The sequence below is a fragment of the Mytilus californianus genome, unplaced genomic scaffold, assembly GCF_021869535.1.
Source record: "Mytilus californianus isolate M0D057914Y unplaced genomic scaffold, xbMytCali1.0.p SCAF_9, whole genome shotgun sequence".
NCBI classification, from domain to species: domain Eukaryota; kingdom Metazoa; phylum Mollusca; class Bivalvia; order Mytilida; family Mytilidae; genus Mytilus; species Mytilus californianus.
Genome location: NW_026262745.1, coordinates 70,116,649 through 70,124,256, shown reverse-complemented (window position 1 = coordinate 70,124,256; position 7,608 = coordinate 70,116,649). Strand labels below are relative to the sequence as shown.

Here is a 7,608-nt window from a genome sequence, read left to right as displayed (position 1 = left end):
TTCGAAAATATTTCATAAAACATGGTGAATTATTTTTAGACGCGGAAGAATATAAAATTCCCAAGCCCATTCACTGTATGGTTGGCAAGACGCGCGAAACAAATCAACAGCTGTTTGGCAGTGTTCCAAAATGACAGTTGGGAGAATTAGAAATATTAAAACATGTTTTGCAATATCACACCAAAACTTGTAGTTAAAAGCATATTGTTACTGACAGATCATATTGATTTTGTTGCAAGGAATCTTATGATATCACATTGAAAAGACAAAACTCACTGATTGTTCTATAAAACCAATAAATTTTCCGCCATGACAGCTATGAGGCTATTATGTCTGGAATGCAGACAGCTCTATGACATTACCTTATTCGTTGTTACTGTATTTAAATGTCATCAGCTGAGAGTAAAAGTTTGATAAGATCTGCTGATCTCTTACCAGAAATTTATTTATATATTTTGTCAGTTTCAAATGTTAGCATTTCTAAATGCGTTACAAATGTTAGATCATGTTAAGCATGCCGATCCATGTCGAGTGCACAGGATTGACTTGTCAAATAAAACAAACTATGATAATATAAATCCAAGAACGAACTGATAGCTTTAACATGCTTAATTATTCTATAATCAACTTAATAATTGTATTCGGGCACTATTTGGAATATAGCAACCTACCGTGAATAAATGTCAACTTGACCTACCGATGATTTTGCTGTCTTGGAAGCTGATATATAGGAGGGTAGGAATGCCCTTTACCGTCAGGCGTCAAATGGTCATTTTCGGCTACCGTTAGCGTCAAATTGGTTAAAATTTTACCGTGATTCATCAAAATATTCTTATCGTGATTTGTCAGAGGTCTCAAATAATTATCGTTACCGTTAATTGTGAAATTTTTTTAACGTGATTCGTCAAAATCAGTCGATTTTTTTATCGCCTAAAAGAAAGTGTACAACTTATCGTCATTCGCCAAAAATTACCGTTAACGTCATTTTTCAAGAATTTTTACCGTTATTCGTCATGAAGGTACCCCCATTACGACCCTCATATAGCAACAGTTATCATGCGTGGAGCCAGGACTTAATGTTCCGGGGGGGGGGGGGGGGGGGGGGGGAGAGAGTCGAGAATACGGATTAAGGAATTAGAGGACCTTATTTTAAAACAAAATTGACTGTAATTTAACCTTGATTGCCTATCTATTTCTTATTTAGGGAAACGGGTGCACCCCGCCTGAATCAGCACCTGCGGTTTTTTATTTTTGGTGGGGAGCAGATCGGCGGATCCAGGATTTTGAAAAGCGAGGGGTCGCGGGCCCTCAAACTAAACAAAGTTTTGAATGGAACAGGTAACTTGAAAAGTCTGGATTAACCACAATGTAGCTCCATAAGGGGAGGGGTCGGAATATATACACTAACCATTATATATAAGCGTATGAACTTTCACGACATATTTGACGTTTAATTTAATTATAAATAACTATAACATGATGTATAAGCTCCACACAAAATTTCGTTAATCTACACATTAATCAGTTACCGTGTTCAAATTGTTTATCAGCGGATGTCTAAAGGTAACGTGATTGCCTTAAGTACGGGAGGTCGTGGGTGCCGGGCCAAACAAAAAAAGGTATTTGCTGCTTCTCTGCTAAGCACACGGCATTATAAATAACTCAAGCAAAGACTGGCTGAGTTCGGAGTCGGAATAATGAGTCCAGGTGGTTTAGGACTGGACTATGATTCTAATAGTTAGTGTAATAGTCCCAGAGTAGGGCGACATGAGTGCATGCCATAACCTTATATATATGATATAGCATATCATGCAATATAAACATAATAAAGAGGATGTGATATAGACAATTATCCACCAGAATTCAAATGAAGTGGATATAAGCAATTATAGGCCACCATACGGCCTTCAAAATTGAGAAAAAAACTCATACCGTATAGTCGGCTCAGAATAAAAGGCCCCGACATGAAAAATGGAAACAATTCAAACGAAAAAAACTAACGACCAGATTTATAAAAAAAATCAAGCCATTTTGATATTTTATATTCCAAATATTAAAGAACGTTAATAATCTTATACAAATACACGGGAAAAACGGAAAAAAAAATAATTGAAAAACATTGATTTACAAAATTTTAATCTGCTAACCGAGTCCTTGTGGGCAACTTAAATAATCAAAAATTCTATAAATATACTGCCGAAATTTACCATAGGAACTTACAATCGGTCGATACCTATAATTTGGCATTGCACAAGGTCATGTTTTTCACTGACTGTTAATGACGTCTTTACACTAAATCCATTGTATGTTGGATGTGTATACTGATTGATATTTTAGTCTAAGATACATGCTTTTTTTTATTAGTTGTTATTGGCTTTGAACTAGCTTTCAGTAACTGCGAGTACTCTCAGATCTATACTTTGTGTCTTTTTTGTTGTGAGGGATGTGTAGATACCCTGCCACGTCCGGTCTGTGTTTTTGTTAGATGTTTTTTCTGCATTGTATCGATCTAATGAGTTAAGACCTTTTCCACTGATTTTTATAGTTTGTTCTTATGTTGTGCTGCAACACCACTGTCCCAGGGTAAGGGGATGGTTGAGCGCTCACAAACATGTTTAACCCCGCACATTCTTTATGTGCCTAGCCTGTAGTTCAGTGGTTGTCGTTGGTTCATGTCCGTCATATTTGTTTTTCGTAAATTGTTTTGTTATAAATTAGGCCGTTAGTTTTCTAAATTGATTTGTTTCATATTTTCCACGTCGGGGCCTTTTATAGCCGACTATACGGTATGGGTTTTTCCCATTGTTGCAGGCCATACAGTTGCATATAACTTCTTACATCCACTTCCTTTGAACTTTGGTGGATATAGTTGTCTCATTACGAATAATATCACATCTCTTTATTTTATATTTGTAGTTGGTGCTTCTTCGCTAGGCATGCCGCATTAAGGAGTAAGAGCAAAGACTGATCTGTTCTGAGACAGACTGATAATGTGTCCGGTTAGGATGACATTTTTTACCGTTACCTTGTGAACTAGCATGTTAAAATTCAAACTCTGCGTGTCTATAGTACAAAACAGGGCTCATATTCATATCGTACTGACATGTTCTCGTCTAGGATATGCATTTAATTTTCAAGTGGACATTTAAAAACAGCCATCAATCGAACCACCCATTTATTCATCAATACATCTAACAAAGACTGACATCTTCGGAGTTTAGTGTGGCGTCCATTTCGCCGAACTAGTATATATATATATATATATATATATATATATAGTATTGTTAAGGGGCCAGCTGAAGCCAGCCTCCGGGTGTGGGATTTTCTCGCTGCGTTGAAGACCCATTGGTGGCCTTGAGCTGTTTTCTGCTATTTAGTCGGGTTGTTTCCATTCTCTATACTATCTCAGAAGTTTTGATAAAATTCAGATATATGATTTGAATATATTCCGCAACTATTTCTAGGAGTATATAGTGTGGTCTATTTCCATTGTGAACTATCCACTGCACAAAGTGCAAATTGACAAACTTATGAAACCTTAGTGAAATGACCACTATCGGTAAATCTTCAATGTTCAAAGAAAATAATGTTTCAAATAGTCAAATCCAAAAAGTTAATTAGCGTCACCATACATGCAGTGGCTCATGATACGTGACAAAAAAAATGAAAAATAATAATAAAAATCTGCAGCAGGTATACCATCCAGGTTTTTTCAAATGCCTTTATAAAATTTTGAGTTCATTACATACAAGTGAGAGGTTTAGCTAGCTATAAAACCAGGTTTAATCATCTACATAAGGAAATGCCTATACCAAGTCAAGAATATGACAGTTGTTTTCCATTCGTTTGATGTGTTTGAGCTTTTAATTTTGCCATTTGATAAGGGACTTTCCGTTTTGAATTTTCCTTGGAGTTCGTTATTTTTGTTATTATTGTTTTTAAAAGAGTAATGCTATGTACTTTTTATTCTTCCTTAGAAGCTCCTGTATCAAGTTACACACACAAATCTTAGGCAAATTAATTTTATAAGATTTTTCGGATATTTTGCTTAGAGAATAAATCTGTATTCATATTTAAGCTGGGACTTTTATGTCCCAGATTTAAGTTAGTACAATGGTACATAAGAATCTAGTGTGTAGAATAAGTAAAGGAATGAAGTTTCATAGTAAATAAAGGTACACAAAAAAATTTCAGGAAAACTTTTATCCTTTATAAGGAACTAAAGCATGATTCTTGTTTCATATTTACCTGAGATTCTAGTTTGCCAAATTCAGAGACATATAATATAGATGTATTATAATATCTGATCAATTCAGTAAAACAATGATTTCCAATAATGACACTGTAATAATTATATTGAAAGAAAGATAACTCTTGAAAAAAAAGGATTTGTAACGAAAGAAGATTTGTTATTCCCCTTGCAAATTTTACGTCATGTACGACTGGGTTCCGACTTTATATTTGTTTGAAGGACCAGTTGAAAGTATTATTTTGGCTTGCAAGGGGTTAAAGCATGTAGGTTCATATTTAAGTAAAAAGGTATGATAAAAACTTCATGACAAGAGATTAAAAGTTTCTTTTTACCTCTGAAATGACAACACGATCATATATAAATTTTCATTATGCTATTATATATGATCAAAACTAGGAAAAACGCATTTAAAGTAGAACCCTTTATTTTGGGATATATAATTTCGGAGGGCAGTGTTTTTATATTTGGGAGCCCTTTTAAAACAGCTCACATGTTCGTATCCCAATAGGAATTCACAAACTATTGCGTTATTTACTTAAATTGTATATAATTCAATCTGAGACTTAGAGTAGTCTCAGAGTTAATGTAAAATGTTAAAATATTTTGAGTATGAATTTAAAGTTCTGTAAATACCTTAAGTCTGGTTGTCTCCAGGGTTCGACATTATTTGCTGTCCAATGCCCAGAAAGGTGAAAGTAATCATCTGGCAAGTCGAAGCTGCAGTATACTTGTCCACTTGCCAAGTAAAAATTGATAGTTAAAAACGGTGAAAATTACAATAATGATATGTTGTGACCTAAAATCATTACTCTTCTTTGAATTTCACTTAGCTCACTGATTAACCGGTGTGATGACTGGTGTGATTTGAGTGGCTTGGTAAAACACTTTCAGTAATTAACTAGATTTCTTTACTTTTTGAATTGCAATATAAACCTGATTTTATGTCTGTTAATGTCAGTTTTAAATTTCTTAAGCTAAAACAAAATTAGGACAAGTGGTTTTCCCTTTCGGACAGTAATATATTAGGGTCAGACCCTGATTTTATTCGTCTGGTAAGTTAAGTAAGTTCATTTCATTAACATAATGGTAAGTAAACGAACTTGCCATCAACAGAAATTAGCGCCTAAGCGGCCTTAAGTCTTGCTAGGTGTAAATAGAAAAATTTAGTAGACCTGTCAATTTTAATTTCACATTCATCTGCACTGGTCCTAAGATCAGTACATTGTATTGCGACTTGTCACGTTATACTATTTGTTTCATCTGGTACTCTAAGTAAATTATCTCTCAGTATATACTTTTAAGGCTTATGATCGAAATTCAGGGCTTTCTAGTACTTGAAATCGCCCTGTACTCTCTAAATATTCTATAATATGTCCTGTTCTTTTGTAGGTCTCTTTCTTTGTTGATGTCAGCAGTGCTATCATATATATCTGTCCTGATTTTCCATGTCTCCAACTGTCTAAATTCTTTTCTTTCTTGTTGGTATCTTGTTGACAAAGAAGTATTCTGTCGTTTCCTCTTCATCACATTCACAATATGGCGTGAATGATTGGCCTATTTGATGACGGTACTTCTTTAGTCTGTTAAAACATGTTCTTAATTCTGACAAAATTCTCCCTTAATTTCAGGATTAGGATAATCAAGTTATACAACCTTACCAACAATAGTGAATTAGAATAGGTTCTGGATCATACAGTTGTCTCCCAGTTGTACTTATGGTCCAATCTACATTGTACTTTGCCATTTCAGTTTTGTTGACATCCTGACTGCACTTGGACCATCTGTTATTGTTATGACATTACATTGGTCATTTACGGTTGAGGCCTCCTTTACAGCATCTTTTACCAAATGGTCCGCTATATGGCACCCAGCTGTATTGGCCTGGGATCCAAGATAGGGCTGTGTCTCAGGAGGGTCCCAATGGTTTCCTGAATAAAATTGAGAATGGAAACGGGGAATGTGTCAAAGTACAACAACCCGACCAAAGAGCAGAAAACAGCCCATGGCCACCAATGAGTCTTCAACACAGCGAGAAAATCCAGCACCCTGAGGTGGGCATCAGCTGGCCCCTTACACAATAATGTATCCTGAATGTCTGTAATGGTGTCAATGTGCAATGTAGTTTGTTGATTTCAAATTGAGAGTCAGGAATACAGGAGGCTAACAGCTGTCTGGCTATCTCAGTATCTGAAAGTATTTTCACCTAAGTCAGTGAACTAGTCTTTGATATTTACTATGCAGTGCTCCAGAACCATTTGGCTTTCTCCATAATACAGATTACTGCTCACTGTCTTCAAGATGGCATAGACTAGAAAATTTGTCAAAAATCTAAGGAGTTGTTGAATGAGGCCCCTCATGGCCCGGGATGGGGGTGTCCAAGTAATCACATAATCACATTTTTTTTGCCAATATAATCAAGTCATCATTAATTATTTTTATGCCCCCGCCGTGGCGCAGGGGGCATTAAGTTTTACTCTTGTCCGTCTGTACATACGTCCACCTGTACGTCCATCTGACGTCCAAAAATTGGTTTCCATTCTTTAACTTTAGTTTTCCTCAACCAAATGTTATTAAACTTATACACAATGCTTATTACCACAAGACACAGATCAAGTTTGAATTTTGGTGGCATCACTTTTACTGTTCTAGAGTTATGCCCCTTTACAAATGGAAAAATTGCTGAATTTTTTATTTTAGTTCCCCAACTTTAGTTTGCCTCAACCAAATGTTATGAAACTTATACACCATGCTTATTACCACATAACACAGATCAAGTTTGAATTTCGGTCACTGGCGTCACATCTACTGCTCTAGAGTTATGCCCCTTTACAAATGGAAAAATTGCTGAATTTTTTGTTTCTGTTCTCTTACTTAAGTTTGCCTCAACCAAATGTTATGAAACTTATACATAATGCTTATTACCAGAAAACTCGGATAAAGTACAAATTTTTTTAAACAAGATAATCTAGTTATCAAAAATACAGTCCTAGATTATCAAATAATCAAATAATCATGAAATATTTGATCTTTTAATCAAATAATCACTATAAAAACGGCCAAGTAATAACATAATCAAAAACCCCACAAGGAGGCTATTGAATTCTGCCTTAAAAGAAAGTATAATATCACATGTGATTGGTTTAATGCTGTCAGTGTAATGTGGTGACCCCCAGTGATCGGGAAGGACGTGCGCCTTGCGCCAATTGCGCTTATCGACCAGAAATGGCGCATAGAGTGACAAATGTAAGCGCCCGCGTGGCGCATGATATTTTTCACTTCGTTTTGAAACGTTGAGATATCGTCAAATAGATTTCCGATCGTATATTGTGCCGCCATGTGTGCGTACACAACTGTGT

General features: G+C 35.5%; 1 protein-coding gene and 1 long non-coding RNA gene across 3 annotated transcripts in view; both read left to right on the top strand.

The window, feature by feature from the left end:
* The window catches only part of LOC127715199 (uncharacterized), a 507,760-nt gene that overhangs the window by 195,267 nt on the left and 304,885 nt on the right, over positions 1 to 7,608 (top strand). The window lies entirely within an intron of this gene.
* LOC127715171 (zinc finger protein GLIS2-like) overlaps positions 4,439 to 7,608 on the top strand; it is a 78,738-nt gene continuing 75,568 nt past the window's right edge. Inside the window, exon 1 of one of the 2 annotated variants that reach the window (XM_052221209.1) lies at positions 4,439 to 4,515. The gene's annotated coding sequence lies outside the window, so the exon portion shown is untranslated. Of the gene's footprint in view, positions 4,540 to 7,608 lie in introns of both variants that reach the window. The other variant, XM_052221208.1, reaches the window with a different exon arrangement.